This window comes from Macaca fascicularis, chromosome 6 (assembly GCF_037993035.2).
Source record: "Macaca fascicularis isolate 582-1 chromosome 6, T2T-MFA8v1.1".
Lineage (NCBI taxonomy): Eukaryota > Metazoa > Chordata > Mammalia > Primates > Cercopithecidae > Macaca > Macaca fascicularis.
Genome location: NC_088380.1, coordinates 1956076 through 1973637, shown reverse-complemented (window position 1 = coordinate 1973637; position 17562 = coordinate 1956076). Strand labels below are relative to the sequence as shown.

General features: G+C 53.6%; 1 pseudogene; it reads right to left on the bottom strand.

Annotated features, from left to right (window-relative positions):
* Window positions 1–2462: 2462 nt before the first annotated feature.
* Window positions 2463–3802, bottom strand: LOC135971058 (uncharacterized; annotated as a pseudogene).
* Between the last annotated feature and the right edge of the window lie 13760 nt (window positions 3803–17562).

The window sequence follows — 17562 nt, the reverse complement described above, 5'->3', positions numbered from 1 at the left end:
ACACAGGAGAGGGAGCTGGGGATGCAGGGGAGGGGTTGAGAACACGGGGGAGAGGCTGGGGACGCAAGCTTTCCTGAGTTCCCACAGTTCTCTGCCCCTCTCCTGTCACACAAGGCGTGGGCCCCCTGGGGCTTGTGGTGGTTTTGCGCCAAGCTAATATCTTGTTTTTCCCAACAGACAGAGGCCCACTGAGGCTTCTCTCTCCTCCACAGGGAACAGCATTGGCCTAAACCTGCAGACACCATTGCAAAGGGAAGTCAGCTCAGGCGAACCCGCTGGTGAAGAATGATTCCAGCATGGGGACACAGAGGCCGACATTTCTTGCCATGGGTGATTTAATGTTGGGCCTCAATTTTTCACTCTCCTGTAAGAGTATGACACAGCTCGCAGCTGCAGCCTAGCCAGGGCCCGAGGGAGGGTGGACAGACTTATCCATCCCACAGGTGTTGCTTGTGGCTGGGTGACTTAACTTCTGCCAACGAGATTTGCACGGACACGGCACGAGCAGAAGCCTGGAATGTGCGGGCACTGCCAGGCCTGCCCTCTAAGGCTCTTGATTTTCCCCACGAGATGCGCGTGCCCCGGGGAACAGCGGCTCTGGCTGCAGGATGAGAGGCGTGTGGAGCACACATGGTTCCCACGCTCAGCCTGGAGTCAAGCCCAGACTAGATCAGCCTAAGCCCAGCCACGCCACGGGTGCAGGAGTGAAGAGCAAATGCTAACTGTCCTGTCCATGACAGTGGCTTTCAAAGGGGCGTGTCGTGTGCCTCATCCCAGCAACAGTGATGGCATTTCTCTGTCAGTCAGTCGGTAAATGATTATGACAAGCAGTGTGCTGGGAAGCTAGAGTGATTTGAGTAGATTTGGCCTCTATTCTCATGGAGCTTCCTTTCTAGAGGGGAAGGCAGATGATGGATAGATAGATAAATATAAATGATGCTAATAGTTGGGGCAGCAGTCATTAAAAGTAATGGCAAAAAAAAAAAGTGGGAAGGAGCTGGTGCTGTAGTTCGTTAATAGTAATGGCAAAAATCTCAATGACTTCTGCACCAACCTAACACAGTAATCACGGGTGTGCAAAATGTGGCAATGGGGAAGTTCCAAGTGCTAGGATGGCATCTGGCTTCCTGGAGTCTGGAGATGGGTTGGCAACCTAACCAAGGTTAAGTTACCCAGTGAGGGGGTGGGCAGGGAGCGATATTTCAGTGGAGACTCCAAGGATGAATGCTATTTAGAGAGTAAACCCCAATAGTGAGAGGGGGAGTGTGTCTGGCACAGAGAAGAGCCTATGCCAAGGCCGGTGGGGCAGGAGGACACCATGTGTTCATCCACCTGAGGGGCGACCAGCAGGCTGGAGCTGAGTGAGTTAAGAGGAGGATGTGGAGCCGGGGAAAGGCACCCCAGGCAGAGGGCACAGCAGGGGAAAGGTTCGGAGTCAGGCCTGAGTCTGTGGTTTGGGGAACTGACAGAGGCCTGTCTGGCAGGAAGGGAATGGCAGAGGGGAGAGACCTTAGGCCAGAGCAGAGGGCAGGGCCGTGCTGGGCACTGTGGGCTGTGGATGGGAGCTGGCATTTAAGAGGGGAGACCATAAGCCAGGACAGGGGGGTGAAGGGCCGGGCTGGGCACCAGAGTGAAGACCATAGGCCAGGGTAGAGGGCAGGGCTGTGCCGGGCACTGTGGGCTGTGGATGGGTGCTGGCACGTAAGAGGGGAATCCACAGACCAGGGCAGAGGGCAGGGCCATCCTGGACACCTTGGGCTGTGAATGGGAGCTGGCATTTATGCTTGAGTGATGGGAACATGTTAAAAGATTTTAAGGAGGGGAGTAACATTTGGGATTAATGTGTATTCTGGGAATCCCAACAAAGTAAATTCATAGTTTGAATTTTCACAAGACTTCTGTACAGGCAGAGAGAAATAAGATCGCGTCTACGGCTGTGTGTTGATTATATTAAAAATATTTCTAAGTTTTTAAACATCATTTCAAATGCTGTGTTTCTATCTCACATTGGACATAAGTAGATTACAAGTTTAATGGAAAGTGGAAAAGTTAACTCATGAACATAAAAGAGATATAGATTTGAAAACAAAACATGTATTCATTTACTTCTGCTGCAGTTTTCTTGACTGCTGAATTTCGTGAGAAGGGATTGTTCAGGGAGGGTTGTGGGGCTGAAGACCCAGACAGGAGCTGGTGCTACCGCTGTTCAAATCTGAAGGTGGTGGAGCTGGAGCCTTGGGGAGGAGCCGACGCTGCCTTTAAGTCTGCCTGAGAGTAGTTGAGCTGGAGGTCCACGGAGGAGCTGGTGCTGCCACTGATGTCTTAGGTTGTGGAGCTGAAGACAGTGAAGGAGCCGGTGTGGCTATTCCTCTGTGAGGGTCGTGGAGCTGGAGATCCAGGGGGAGAGGTGATCTAGTTTGAGGTTCATGCAGCTGCAGACCCAGAGAGGAGCTGGCGTTTCTTTAGTTGAGGGTTGCACAGCTGTAGAACCCAGGAGGAGCTGGCATTTTTCTAGTATTAGTGTCCTGCAACTGGAGAGGAGCTCATGTTCCAGTTTGAGGGCCGTGCAGCTGGAGACCCTAGGGGCAGCTGATGTTCCAGTTTGAGGGCCGTGCAGCTGGAGACCCGAGGGGCAGCTGATGTTCCAGTTTGAGGGCCGTGCAGCTGGAGACCCTATGGGGAGCTGATGTTCCATTTTTAGGGCTGTGAAGCAGGATACCTGGCAGGGAGCTGATGTTCCAGTTTGAGGGCCGTGCAGCTGGAGACCCAGTGGGGAGCTCATGTTCCATTTTGAGGCCGTGCTGCTGTAGATCCGTGGGGAGCCAATGTTCGAGTTTGAGGGCCGTGCAGCTGGAGCCCCAGGCTGAGCTGATGTTCCAATTTGAGGGCCATGCAGCTGGAGACCCGGCGGGGAGCTGATATTCCAGTTGGAGGGCCGTGCAGCTCGAGACCTGACGGGGAGCAGATGTTCCAGTTTGAGGGCGGTGCAGCTGGAGACCCGGGGGAGAAATGATGTTTTAGTTTCAGGGCCGTGTAGCTGGAGCCTGGGCGGGGAACTGATGTTCCAGTATGAGGGCCCTGCACCTGGAGACCTGGGGGGGAACATCAAACTGGAACATCAGCTCCCCTCCTGGTCTCCAGCTGCACGGCCCTCAAACTGGAACATCAGCTCCCTGTAGGGTCTCCAGCTGGAACATTGGCTCCCCGCCTGGTCTCCAGCTGCACGGTTCTCAAACTAGAACATCAGCTCTCTTGCCATGTGTCCAGCTGCACGGCCCTCAAACTGCAACATCAGCTACCCCCGGGTCTCCAGCTGCATGGCGCTCAAACTGGAACGTCTGCTGCCTGCCGGGTCTCCAGCTGCACGGACCTCAAACTGGAACAGTTTGAACTCGGTGGGGCAGCTCCTATTACAGTTTGAGGGCCGTGCAGCTGGAGCCCAGGACTGAGCCGAAGTTCCAGTTTGAGGGCTGTGTAGCTGGAGACCCAGCAGGGAGCTGATGTTCCAGTTTGAGGGCCATGCAGCTGTAGATCTGGGGGGAGCTGATGTTCCAGTTTGAGAGCCGTGCAGCTGGAGACCCGTGGGGGAGCTGGTGTTCCAGTTTGAGGGCCGTGCATCTGGAGACTCATCAGGAAGCTGATGTTCCAATTGGAGGGCCGGGGAGCTGGACACACAGGGGTAAGCTAATGCTCCAGTTTGAGGTCCGTGCTGCTGTAGACCCAGTGGGGAGCTGATGTTCCAGTTTGAGGGCCGTGCAGGTAGACACAGGGCAGAGAGCTGATGTTCCAGTTTGAGCGCCATGCAGCTGGAGACTCAGCGGGGAGCTGATGTTGCAGTTTGAGGTCCGTGCAGCTGGACACATGGCAAGAGAGCTGATGTTCTAGTTTGAGAACCGTGCAGCTGGAGACCAGGAGGGGAGCTGATGTTCCAGTTTGAGGGCCGTGCAGCTGGAGACCAGGAGGGGAGCTGATGTTCCAGTTTGAGGGCCGTGCAGCTGGAGAACCGTGGGGGAGTTGATGTTCCAGTTTGAGGGCCGTGCAACTGGAGATTCAGGGTGGCGCCAATGTTCCACTTTGAGGGCGATGCAGCTGGAGACCCGGTGGGGGCTGATGTTCCAGTTTCAGGGCCCAGAAGCTGATGTTCCAGTTTAAGGGCAATGCAGCTGGAGACGCGGCGGGGAGCTCATGTTCCAATTTGAGGGTCGTACAGCTGGAGAACTAGGGAGGAGCTGATGTTGTTTTCCTTTGAGAGCCGTGGAGCTGGACACCTGGAGAGGAACTGGTGTTCTAGTTTGACGGTTGTAGAGCTGGGGATGCAGGCAGGAGCTGTTGTCTTTATAGTTTGAGGGCCGTGGAGCTGAAGACCCTGGGAGGAGCTGTTCTAGTTTGAGGGTCATGCAGCTGGACACCCTAGGAGGAGCTGATGTTGCAGTTTGAGTATTGTGCAGCTGGAGATCTAGTGGGGAAGAGGTCCTGCGATTCGAATCTGAGGGTCTCGGATCTGGAATCTATGGGAAGAGCCAGTGCTGCCTCTCATGACTTAGGCTGTGGAGCTGGAGACCCGAGGAGGAGCCGTTGTTGGTGTTTCTCATTGAGGGTTGTGGAGCTGGAGATACAGGGTGGAGCGTTGTTTTCTAGTTTGTGGGTCGTGGAGCTGGAGACCCACAGAGGAGCCGGTGGTGGTGTTTCTCGTTGAGGGTTGTGGAGCATTGTTTTCTAGTTTGTGGGTCGTGGAGCTGGAGACCCGTGTAGGAGCCGGTGGTGGTGTTTCTCGTTGAGGGTTGTGGAGCTAGAGATATAGGGTGGAGTGTTGTTTTCTGGTTTGTGGGTTGTGGAGCTGGAGACCCGTGGAGGAGCTGGACTTGGTGTTTCTAGTTGAGAGTCGTGGAGCTGGAGACCCGTGGAGGAGCTGGACTTGGTGTTTCTAGTTGAGAGTCGTGGAGCTGGAGACCCATGGAGGAGCTGGAGTTGGTGTTTCTAATTGAGGGTCATCGAGGTGGAGACGGCGGAGTAGCCACTCTTGGTGTTTTTTCTTGAGGGTTGTGGAGCTGGAGATACAGGGTGGAGCGTTGTTTTCTAGTTTGTGGGTCACGGACCTGGAGACCCGTGGAGGAGCTGTCGATGGTGTTTCTGGTTGAGGGTTGTGGACTTGGAGACACGCGGAGGAGCCACTTTTGTTGTTTCTAGTTGATGATTGTGGAGCTAGATACCCACCGAGGAACCGTTGTTGGTGTTTCTCGTTGAGGGTTGTGGAGCTGGAGATACAGGGTGGAGCGTTGTTTTCTAGTTTGTGGGTCGTGGAGCTGGAGACCTGTGGAGGAGCTGTTTGTGGTGTTTCTCGATGAGGGTTATGGAGCTGGAGATACAGGGTGGAGCGCTGTTTTCTGGTTTGTGGGTCGTGGAGCTGGAGACCTGTGGAGGAGCCGTTTGTGGTGTTTCTCGATGAGGGTTATGGAGCTGGAGATACAGGGTGGAGCGTTGTTTTCTGGTTTGTGGGTCGTGGAGCTGGAGACCTGTGGAGGAGCCGTTTGTGGTTTCTCGATGAGGGTTATGGAGCTGGAGATACAGGGTGGAGCGTTGTTTTCTGGTTTGTGGGTCATGGAGCTGGAGACCTGTGGAGGAGGTGGAGTTGGTATTTCTAGTTGAGGGTCGTGGAGCTGGAGACCCATGGAGGAGCTGGAGTTGGTGTTTCTAGTTGAGGGTCATCGAGGTGTCGATGGCGGAATGGCCGCTGTGGGGGTCTTTGTTTGAGGGTCGTGGAGCTGGAGATACAGGGTGGAGCATTGTTTTCTAGTTTGTGGGTCGTGGAGCTGGAGACCCGTGGAGGAGCTGTCGTTGGTGTTTCTAGTTGCGGGTTTGGAGTTGGAGACACGCGGAGGAGCCATTGTAAGTGTCTCTAGTTGAGGATCGTGGAGCTGGAGACCCGCGGAGGAGCCGTTGTTGGTGTTTCTCATTGAGGGTTGTGGAGCTGGAGATACAGGGTGGAGCACTGTTTTCTAGTTTGTGGGTCATGGAGCTGGAGACCTGTGTAGGAGCCGCTGGTGGTGTTTCTCATTGAGGGTTGTGGAGCTAGAGATACAGGGTGGAGCGTTGTTTTCTGGTTGGTGGGTCGTGGAGCTGGAGACCTGTGGAGGAGCTGGAGTTGGTGTTTCTAGTTGAAGGTCGTGGAGCTGGAGACCCATGAAGGAGCCAGAGTTGATGTTTCTAGTTGAGGGTCATCAAGGTGGCGATGGTGGAATGGCCGCTGTTGGTGTCTTTGTTTGAGGGTCATCGAGCTGGAGATACAGGGTGGAGCGTTGTTTTCTAGTTTGTGGGTCATGGAGCTGGAGACCCGTGGAGGAGCTGTCGTTGGTGTTTCTCGTTGAGGGTTTGGAGTTGGAGACATGCGGAGGAGCCATTTTTGGTGTTTCTAGCTGAGAATCGTGGAGCTGGAGACCCGCGGAGGAGCCGTTGTTGGTGTTTCTAGTTGAGGATCGTGAAGCTGGAGTCCCATGGAGGATCCGGTGTTGGTGTTTCTTGCTGAGAGTCATGGTGCTGCAGACATGCGGAGGAGAAGCTGTTGGTGTTTCTTGTTGAATGTCGTGGAGCTGGAGACCCGCCAGGAGCCAGTGTTGGTGTTTGTAGTGGAGGGTCGTGTTGCTGGAGACCCGTGGAGGAGCCGGTGTTGGTGTTTCTAGTTGAGGTTTGGGGAGTTGGAGACCCGTGGAGGAGCCATTGTTGGTGTTTCCCATTGACTGTTGTGGAGCTGGAGATATAGGGTGATGTGTCGTGTTCTAGTTTGTGGTTTGTGGAGCTGGAGACCCGCAGAGGAGCCGGTTTTGTTGTTTTTAATTGAGAATCGTGGAGCTGGAGACTTGTGGAGTAGCCCATGTTGGTGTTTGTAGTTGAGGGTGTTCGAGCTGGAGACTCGCAGAGGAACTGCATTTAGTGGTTCTAGTTGATGACTGTGGAGCTGGAGATACAGGGTGGAGCATTGTTTTCTATTTTGTGGGTCATGGAGCTGGAGACCCGTGGAGGAGCTGGAGTTAGTGTTTCTATTTGAGGGTCGTGGAGCTAGAGACCCATGGAGGAGCAGGAGTTGGTGTTTCTAGTTGAGGGTCATCGAGATGGAAATGGCGGAGTAGCCGCTGTTTGTGGTTTCGTTTGATGGTCATGGAGCTGGAGATACAGGGTGGAGTGTTGTTTTCTAGTTTGTGGGTCATGGCGCTGGAGACCCGTGGAGGAGCTGGAGTTGGTGTTTCTAGTTGAGGGTCGTGGAGCTGGAGACCCATGGAGGAGCCGGAGTTGGTGTTTCTAGTTAAGGGTCATTGAGGTGGCGATGGCGGAATGGCCGCTGTGGGGGTCTTTGTTTGAGGTTCGTGGAGCTGGAGATACAGGGTGGAGCTTTGTTTTCTAGTTTGTGGGCCGTGGAGCTGGAGACCCGCAGAGGAGCCAGTGGTGGTGTTTCTTGTTGAGTGTTGTGGAGCTGGAGATACAGGGTGGAGCGTTGTTTTCTACTTTGTGGGTTGTGGAGCTGGAGACCCGTGGAGGAGCTCTCGTTGGTGTTTCTGGTTGAGGGTTTGGAGTGGGAGACACGTGGAGGATCCATTGTTGGTGTTTCTAGTTGAGGATCGTGGAGCTGGAGACCCGTGGAGGAGCCGGTGTTGGTGTTTCTAGTTGAGGATCATGGAGCTGGTGTCCCACGGAGGATCCGGTGTTGGTGTTTCTTGCTGAGGGTCATGGTGCTGGAGACCTGCGGAGGAGAAGCTGTTGGTGTTTCTCGTTGAATATCGTGGAGCTGGAGACCCACCAGGAGCTGGTGTTGGTGTTTGTAGTTCAGAGTCATGTCACAGGAGACCCGAGGAGAAGCCAGTGTTGGTGTTTGTAGTTGAGGTTTGGGGAGTTGGAGACCCGTGGAGGAGCCATTGTTGGTCTTACTCGTTGACTGTTGTGGAGCTGGAGATACAGGGTGATGCGTTGTTTTCTAGTTTGTGCTTTGTAGAGCTGGAGACCTGCGGAGGAGCCGGTTTTGTTGTTTCTAATTGGCGATCGTGGAGCTGGAGACCTACAGAGGAGCCTGTCTTGGTGTTTGTAGTTGAGGGTTTTGGAGCTGGAGACTCGCGGAGAAACTGCAGTTGGTGTTTCTAGTTGATGTTTGTGGAGCTGGAGATACAGGGTGGAGAGTTGTTTTCTAGTTTGTGGGTATTGGAGCTGGAGACCCGTGGAGGAGCTGGAGTTGGTGATTCTAGTTGAGGGTCGTGGAGCTGGTGACCCATGGAGGAGCTGGAGTTGGTGTTTCTAGTTGAGGGTCATTGACGTGGAGACGGCAGAGTAGTCACTGTTGGTGTTTTTGTTTGAGGGTCGTGGAGCTGAAGATACAGGGTAGAGCATTGTTTTCTAGTTTGTGGGTCGTGGAGCTGGAGACCCATGGAGGAGCCGGTGGTGGTGTTTCTTGTTGAGGCTTGTGGAGCTACAGATAAAAGGTGGAGCGTTGTTTTCTGGTTTGTGGGTTGTGGAGTTGGAGACCTGTGGAGGAGCTGCAGTTGATGTTTCTAATTGAGGTTAGTGGAGCTGGAGACCGATGGAGGAGCCGGAGTTGGTGTTTCTAGTTGAGGGTCATTGAGGTGGAGACGGCGGAGTAGCCGCTGTTGGTGTGTTTGTTTGACCATCATGGAACTGAAGATACAGGGTGGATCGTTGCTTTTTAGTTTGTGGGTCATGGAGCTGGAGACCTGTGGAGGAGCTGGAGTTGGTGTTTCTAGTTGAGGGTCGTGGAGCTGGAGACCCATGGAGGAGCTGGAGTTGGTGTTTCTAATTGAGGGTCATCGAGGTGGAGACGGCGGAGTAGCCACTCTTGGTGTTTTTCTTTGAGTGTCGTGGAGCTGGAGATACAGGGTGGAGCGTTGTTTTCTAGTTTGTGGGTCACGGACCTGGAGACCCGTGGAGGAGGTGTCGATGGTGTTTCTGGTTGAGGGTCGTGGAGTTGGAGACACGCGGAGGAGCTATTTTTGGTGTTTCTAGTTGATGATTGTGGAGCTGGAGACCCACAGAGGAGCCGGTGGTGGTGTTTCTCGTTGAGGGTTGTGGAGCTAGAGATACAGGGTGGAGCGTTGTTTTCTGGTTTGTGGGTCATGGAGCTGGAGACCTGTGGAGGAGCTGGAGTTGGTGTTTCTAGTTGAGCGTCGTGGAGCTGGAGACCCAAGGAAGAGGCGGTGTTGGTGTTTCTAGTTGAGGGTCATCGAGGTGTCGATGGCGGAATGGCCGCTGTGGGTGTCTTTGTTCGAGGGTCATGGAACTGGAGATACAGGGTGGAGCGTTGTTTTCTAGTTTGTGGGTCGTGGAGCTGAAGACCCGTGGAGGAGCTGTCGTTGGTGTTTCTGGTTGAGGGTTTGGAGTTGGATACACGCGGAGGAGCCATTGTTAGTGTTTCTAGTTGAGGATCGTGGAGCTGGAGACCCGTGGAGGAGCCATTGTTGCTGTTTCTTGTTGAGGGTTTTGGAGCTGGAGATACAGGGTGGAGCTTTGTTTTCTAGTTTGTGGGTCGTGGAGCTGGAGACCCATGAAGGAGCCGGAGTTGGTGTTTCTAGTTGAGGGTCATCGAGGTGGCGATGGCGGAATGGCCGCTGTTGGTGTCTTTGTTTGAGGGTTGTGGAGCTGGAGATACAGAGTGGAGCATTGTATTCTAGTTTGTGGGTCATGGAGCTGGAGACCTGTGGAGGAGCTGGAGTTGTTTTTACTTGAGGGTCGTGGAGCTGGAGATACAGGGTCATGCGTTCTTTTCTAGTTTGTGATTTGCGGAGCTGGAGAACCGCGGAGGAGCCGGTTTTGTTGTTTCTAATTGAGGATCGTGGAGCTGGAGACCTGCGGAGGAGCCCATGTTGGTGTTTGTAGTTGAGGGTTTTGGAGCTGGAGATTCGCAGAGGATCTGCAGTTGGTGTTTCTAGTTGATGTTTGTGGAGCTGGAGATACAGGGTGGAGCATTGTTTTCTAGTTTGTGGGTCATGAAGCTGGAGACCAGTGGAGGAGCTGGAATTGGTGTTTCTAGTTGAGGGTCGTGGAGCTGGAGACCCATGGAGGAGCTGGAGTTGGTGTTTCTAGTTGAGGGTCATCGAGATGGAAATGGCAGAGTAGCCGCTGTTGGTGTTTTTCTTTTACGGTCATGGAGCTGGAGATACAGGGTGGAGCATTGTTTTCTAGTTTGTGGGTCATGGAGCTGGAGACCCGTGGAGGACCTGGAATTGGTGTTTCTAATTGAGGGTCATCGAGGTGGAGACGGTGGAACAGCCGCTCTTGGTGTTTTTCTTTGAGGGTCGTGGAGCTGGAGATACAGGGTGGAGCGTTGTTTTCTAGTTTGTGGGTCACGGACCTGGAGACCCGTGGAGGAGGTGTCGATGGTGTTTCTGGTTGAGGGTCGTGGAGTTGGAGACATGCGGAGGAGCCATTGTTGGGGTTTCTAGTTGATGATCATGGAGCTGGCTACCCGCACAGGAGCCGTTGTTGGTGTTTCTCATTGAAGGTTGTGGAGCTGAAGATACAGGGTGGAGCGTTGTTTTCTGGTTTGTGGGTCATGGAGCTGGAGACCTGTGGAGGACCTGGAGTTGGTGTTTCTAGTTGAGGGTTGTGGAGCTGGAGACCCATGGAGGAGCTGGAGTTGCTGTTTCTAGTTGAGGGTCCTCGAGGTGTCGATGGCAGAATAGCCGCTGTGGGGGTCTTTGTTTGAGGGTCATGGAGCTGGAGATACAGGATGGAGCCTTGTTTTCTAGTTTGTGGGTCGTGGAGCTGGAGACCCATGGAGGAGCTGTCGTTGGTGTTTGTGGTTGCGGGTTTGGAGTTGGAGACACGCGGAGGAGCCATTGTTGGTGTTTCTAGTTGAGGATCATGGAGCTGGAGACCCGCGGAGGAGCCGGTGTTGGTGTTTCTAGTTGAGGATCGTGGAGCTGGAGTCCCGTGGAGGATCTGGTGTTAGTGTTTCTTGCTGAGGGTCATGGTGCTGGAGGCCTGCGGAGGAGAAGCTGTTGGTGTTTCTAGTTGAATGTCGTTGAGCTGGAGACCCGCCAGGAGTCAGTGTTGGTGTTTGTAGTTGAGGGTCGTGTTGCAGGAGACCCACGGAGGAGCCGGTGTTCGTGTTTCTAGTTGAGGTTTGGGGAGTTGGAGACCCATGGAGGTGCCATTGTCGGTGTTTCTCGGTGACTGTTGTGGAGCTGGAGATATAAGGTGATGCGTTGTTTTCTAGTTTGTGGTTTGCGGAGCTGGAGACCCGCGGAGGAGCCGGTTTTGTTGTTTCTAATGAGGATCATGGAGCCGGAGACCTGCGGAGGAGCCCATGTTGGTGTTTGTAGTTGAGGGTTTTGGAGCTGGAGACTCGAGGAGGAACTGCAGTTGGTGTTTCTAGTTGATGTGTGTGGAGCTGGAGATACAGGGTGGAGCGTTGTTTTCTAGTTTGCGGGTCGTGGAGCTGGAGACCTGTGGAGGAGCTGTCGTTGGTGTTTCCGCTTGATGGTTTGGAGTTGGAGACACGTGGTGGAGCCATTGTTGGTGTTTCTAGTTGAGGATCATGGAGCTGGAGACCCGTGGAGGAGCCGTTGTTGGTGTTTCTCATAGAGGGTTGTGGAGCTGGAGATACAGGGTGGAGCGTTTTTTCTAGTTTGTGGGGCGTGGAGCTGGAGACCTGCAGAGGAGCCAGTGGTGGTGTTTCTCGTTGAGGTTTGTGGAGCTGGAGATACAGGGTGGAGCATTGTTTTCTAGTGTGTGGGTCGTGGAGCTGGAGACCCGTGTAGGAGCCGCTGGTGGTGTTTCTCATTGAGGATTGTGGAGCTAGAGATACAGGGTGGAGCGTTGTTTTCTGGTTTGTGGGTCATGGAGCTGGAGACCTGTGGAGGACCTGGAGTTGGTGTTTCTAGTTGAGGGTCGTGGAGCTGGAGACCCATGGAGGAGCTGGAGTTGCTGTTTCTAGTTGAGGGTCCTCGAGGTGTCGATGGCAGAATAGCCGCTGTGGGGGTCTTTGTTTGAGGGTCATGGAGCTGGAGATACAGGATGGAGCCTTGTTTTCTAGTTTGTGGGTCGTGGAGCTGGAGACCCATGGAGGAGCTGTCGTTGGTGTTTGTGGTTGCGGGTTTGGAGTTGGAGACACGCGGAGGAGCCATTGTTGGTGTTTCTAGTTGAGGATCATGGAGCTGGAGACCCGCGGAGGAGCCGGTGTTGGTGTTTCTAGTTGAGGATCGTGGAGCTGGAGTCCCGTGGAGGATCTGGTGTTAGTGTTTCTTGCTGAGGGTCATGGTGCTGGAGGCCTGCGGAGGAGAAGCTGTTGGTGTTTCTAGTTGAATGTCGTTGAGCTGGAGACCCGCCAGGAGTCAGTGTTGGTGTTTGTAGTTGAGGGTCGTGTTGCAGGAGACCCACGGAGGAGCCGGTGTTCGTGTTTCTAGTTGAGGTTTGGGGAGTTGGAGACCCATGGAGGTGCCATTGTCGGTGTTTCTCGGTGACTGTTGTGGAGCTGGAGATATAAGGTGATGCGTTGTTTTCTAGTTTGTGGTTTGCGGAGCTGGAGACCCGCGGAGGAGCCGGTTTTGTTGTTTCTAATGAGGATCATGGAGCCGGAGACCTGCGGAGGAGCCCATGTTGGTGTTTGTAGTTGAGGGTTTTGGAGCTGGAGACTCGAGGAGGAACTGCAGTTGGTGTTTCTAGTTGATGTGTGTGGAGCTGGAGATACAGGGTGGAGCGTTGTTTTCTAGTTTGCGGGTCGTGGAGCTGGAGACCTGTGGAGGAGCTGTCGTTGGTGTTTCCGCTTGATGGTTTGGAGTTGGAGACACGTGGTGGAGCCATTGTTGGTGTTTCTCGTTGAGGATCATGGAGCTGGAGACCCGTGGAGGAGCCGTTGTTGGTGTTTCTCATAGAGGGTTGTGGAGCTGGAGATACAGGGTGGAGCGTTTTTTCTAGTTTGTGGGGCGTGGAGCTGGAGACCTGCAGAGGAGCCAGTGGTGGTGTTTCTCGTTGAGGTTTGTGGAGCTGGAGATACAGGGTGGAGCATTGTTTTCTAGTGTGTGGGTCGTGGAGCTGGAGACCCGTGTAGGAGCCGCTGGTGGTGTTTCTCATTGAGGATTGTGGAGCTAGAGATACAGGGTGGAGCGTTGTTTTCTGGTTTGTGGGTCATGGAGCTGGAGACCTGTGGAGGACCTGGAGTTGGTGTTTCTAGTTGAGGGTCGTGGAGCTGGAGACCCATGGAGGAGCTGGAGTTGGTGTTTCTAGTTGAGGGTCATCGAGGTGTCGATGGCGGAATAGCCGCTGTGGGGGTCTTTGTTTGAGGGTCGTGGAGCTGGAGATACAGGATGGAGCCTTGTTTTCTAGTTTGTGGGTCGTGGAGCTGGAGACCCATGGAGAAGCTGTCATTGGTGTTTGTGGTTGTGGGTTTGGAGTTGGAGACACGCGGAGGAGCCACTGTTGGTGTTTCTAGTTGAGGATCGTGGAGCTGGAGACCCGCGGAGGAGCCGGTGTTGGTGTTTCTAGTTGAGGATCGTGGAGCTGGAGTCCCGTAGAGGATCTGGTGTTAGTGTTTCTTGCTGAGGGTCATGGTGCTGGAGGCCTGTGGAGGAGAAGCTGTTGGTGTTTCTAGTTGAATGTCGTTGAGCTGGAGACCCGCCAGAAGTCAATGTTGGTGTTTGTAGTTGAGGGTTGTGTTGCTGGAGACCCACGGAGGAGCCGGTGTTCGTGTTTCTAGTTGAGGTTTGGGGAGTTGGAGACCCATGGAGGTGCCATTGTCGGTGTTTCTCGGTGACTGTTGTGGAGCTGGAGATATAAGGTGATGCGTTGTTTTCTAGTTTGTGGTTTGCAGAGCTGGAAAACCGCGGAGGAGCCGGTTTTGTTGTTTCTAATTGAGGATCGTGGAGCTGGAGACCTGCGGAGGAGCCCATGTTGGTGTTTGTAGTTGAGGGTTTTGGAGCTGGAGACTCGAGGAGGAACTGCAGTTGGTGTTTCTAGTTGATGTGTGTGGAGCTGGAGATACAGGGTGGAGCGTTGTTTTCTAGTTTGTGGGTCGTGGAGCTGGAGACCTGTGGAGGAGCTGTCATTGGTGTTTCCGCTTGAGGGTTTGGAGTTGGAGACACGTGGTGGAGCCATTGTTTGTGTTTCTAGTTGAGGATCGTGGAGCTGGAGATCCGCGGAGGAGTCGTTGTTGGTGTTTCTCGTAGAGGGTTGTGGAGCTGGAGATACAGGGTGGAGCATTGTTTTCTAGTTTGTGGGTTATGGAGCTGGATAGCCGTGTAGGAGCCGGTGGTGGTGTTTCTCATTAAGGGTTGTGGAGCTAGAGATACAAGGTGGAGCGCTGTTTTCTGGTTTTTGGGTCATGGAGCTGGAGACCTGTGGAGGAGCTGGAGTTGGTGTTTTTAGTTGAGGGTCGTGGAGCTGGAGATATAGGGTGATGCTTTGTTTTCTAGTTTGTGATTTGCGGAGCTGGAGAACCGCGGAGGAGCCGGTTTTGTTGTTTCTAATTGAGGATCGTGGAGCTGGAGACCTGCGGAGGAGCCCATGTTGGTGTTTGTAGTTGAGGGTTTTGGAGCTGGAGATTCGTGGAGGAACTGCAGTTGGTGTTTCTAGTTGATGTTTGTAGAGCTGGAGATACAAGGTGGAGCATTGTTTTCTGTTTTGTGGGTCATGGAGCTGGAGACCTGTGGAGGAGCTGGAGATGGTGTTTCTAGTTGAAGGTCGTGGAGCTGGAGACCCATGGAGGAGCTGGAGTTGGTGTTTCTAGTTGAGGGTCATCGAGATGGAAACGGCGGAGTAGCCGCTGTTGGTGTTTTTGTTTTATGGTCATGGAGCTGGAGATACAGGGTGGAGCATTGTTTTCTAGTTTGTGGGTCACGGACCTGGAGACCCATGGAGGAGCTGTCGATCGCGTTTCTGGTTGAGGGTCATGGAGTTGGAGACATACGGAGGAGCCATTTTTGGTGTATCTAGTTGATGATCGTGGAGCTGGATACCAATGGAGGAGCCTTTGTTGGTGTTTCTCGTTGAGGGTTGTGGATCTGAAGATACAGGGTGGAGTGTTTTCTAGTTTGTGGGTGTTTGAGCTGGAGACCCGCAGAGGAGCCAGTGGTGGTGTTTCTTGTTGAGGATTGTGGAGCTGGAGATACAGGGTGGAGCGTTGTTTTCTAGTTTGTGGGTCGTGGAGATGGAGACCCGTGTAGGAGCCGGTGGTGGTGTTTCTCATTCAGGATTGTGGAGCTAGAGATACAGGGTGGAGCGTTGTTTTCTGATTTGTGGGTCGTGGAGCTGGAGACCTGTGGATGAGCTGGAGTTGGTGCTTCTAGTTGAGGGTTGTGGAGCTGGAGACCGATGCAGGAGCCGGAGTTGGTGTTCCTAGTTGAGGGTCATCGAGGTGTCGATGGCGGAATAGCCGCTGTGGGGGTCTTTGTTTGAGGGTCGTGGAGCTGGAGATACAGGGTGGAGCGTTGTTTTCTGGTTTGTGGGTCTTGAAGCTGGAGACCCATGGAGGAGCTGTCGTTGGTGTTTCTGGTTAAGGGTTGGGAGTTGGAGACACGCGGAGGAGACACGCGGAGGAGACATTGTTAGTGTTTCTAGTTGAGGATCGTGGAGCTGGAGACCTGTGGAGGAGCCGTTGTGGGTGTTTCTCGTTGAGGGTTGTGGTGCTGGAGATAGAGGGTGGAGCGTTGTTTTCTAGGTTGTGGGTCGTGGAGCTGGAGACCCGTGGAGGAGCTGTCATTTGTGTTTCTGGTTGCAGGTTTGGAGTTGGAGACACACGGAGGAGCCATTGTTGGTGTTTCTAGTTGAGTATTGTGGAGCTGGAGACCTGCGGAGGAGCCGGTGTTGGTGTTTCTAGTTGAGGATCGTGGAGCTGGAGTCCCATGGAGCATCCGGTGTTAGTGTTTCTTGCTGAGGGTCATGGTGCTGGAGACCTGCGGAGGAGAAGCTGTTGGTGTTTCTAGTTGAATGTCGTGGAGCTGGAGACCCACCAGAAGCCAGTGTTGGTGTTTGTAGTTGAGGGTCGTGTTGCTGGAGACCCACGGAGGAGCCGGTGTTGGTGTTTGTAGTTGAGCTTTGGGGAGTTGGAGACCTGTGGAGGAGCCATTGTTGGTGTTTCTCGGTGACTGTTGTGAAGCTGGAGATATAGGGTGATGTGTTGTTTTCTAGTTTTTGGTTTGCGGAGCTGGAGACCTGCGGAGGAGCTGGTTTTGTTGTTTTTAATTGAGGATCGTGGAGCTGGAGACCTGTGGAGGAGCCCATGTTGGTGTTTGTAGTTGAGGGTTTTGTAGCTGGAGACTCGTGGAGGAACTGCAGTTGGTGTTTCTAGTTGATGTGTGTGGAGCTGGAGATACAGGGTGGAGCGTTGTTTTCTAGTTTGTGGGTCACGGAGCTGGAGACCCATGGAGGATCTGGAGTTGGTGTTTCTAGTTGAGGGTCGTGGAGCTGGAGACCCATGGAGAAGGTGAAGTTGGTGTTTCTAGTTGAGGGTCATCGAGTTGGAGATGGCGGAGCAGCTGCTCTTGGTGTTTTTCTTTGAGGGTCGTGGAGCTGGAGATACAGGGTGGAGCGTTGTTTTCTAGTTTGTGGGTCACGGACCTGGAGACCCGTGGAGGAGGTGTCGATGGTGTTTCTGGTTGAGGGTCATGGAGTTGGAGACATGCGGAGGAGCCATTGTTGGTGTTTCTAGTTGATGATAGTGGAGCTGGATATCCGCAGAGGAGCCGTTGTTCGTGTTTCTCGTTGAGGGTTGTGGAGCTGAAGATACAGGGTGGAGTGTTGTTTTCTAGTTTGTGGGTGTTTGAGCTGGAGACCCGCAGAGGAGCCGGTGGTGGTGTTTCTCGTTGAGGATTGTGGAGCTGGAGATACAGGGTGGAGCGTTGTTTTCTAGTTTGTGGGTCGTGGAGATGGAGACCCGTGTAGGAGCCGGTGGTGGTGTTTCTCGTTGAGGATTGTGGAGCTGGAGATACAGGGTGGAGCGTTGTTTTCTGATTTGTGGGTCGTGGAGCTGGAGATCTGTGGAGGAGCTGGAGTTGGTGTTTTTAGTTGAGGGTCGTGGAGCTGGAGACCCATGGAGGAGCCGGAGTTGGTGTTTGTAGTTGAGGGTCATCCAGGTGTTGATGGCGGAATAGCCGCTGTGGGGGTGTTTGTTTAAGGTTTGTGGAGCTGGAGATACAGGGTGGAGCATTGTTTTCTAATTTGTGGGTCATGGAGCTGGAGACCCGTGGAGGAGCTGTCATTGGTGTTTCTAATTGAGGGTAGTGGAGCTGGAGACCCATGGAGGAGCTGGAGTTGGTGTTTCTAGTTGAGGGTCATCGAGGTGGAGATGGCGGAGTAGCCACTGTTGGTGTTTTTGTTTGACGGTCATGGAGCTGGAGATACAGGGTGGAGCGTTGTTTTCTAGTTTGTGGGTCATGGAGCTGGAGACCCGTGGAGGAGCTGGAGTTGGTGTTTCTAGTTGATGTTTGTGGAGCTGGAGATACAGGGTGGAGAGTTGTTTTCTAGTTTGTGGGTACTGGAGCTGGAGACCCGTGGAGGAGCTGGAGTTTGTGATTCTAGTTTAGGGTCGTGGAGCTGGAGACCCATGGAGGAGCCGGAGTTGGTGTTTCTAGT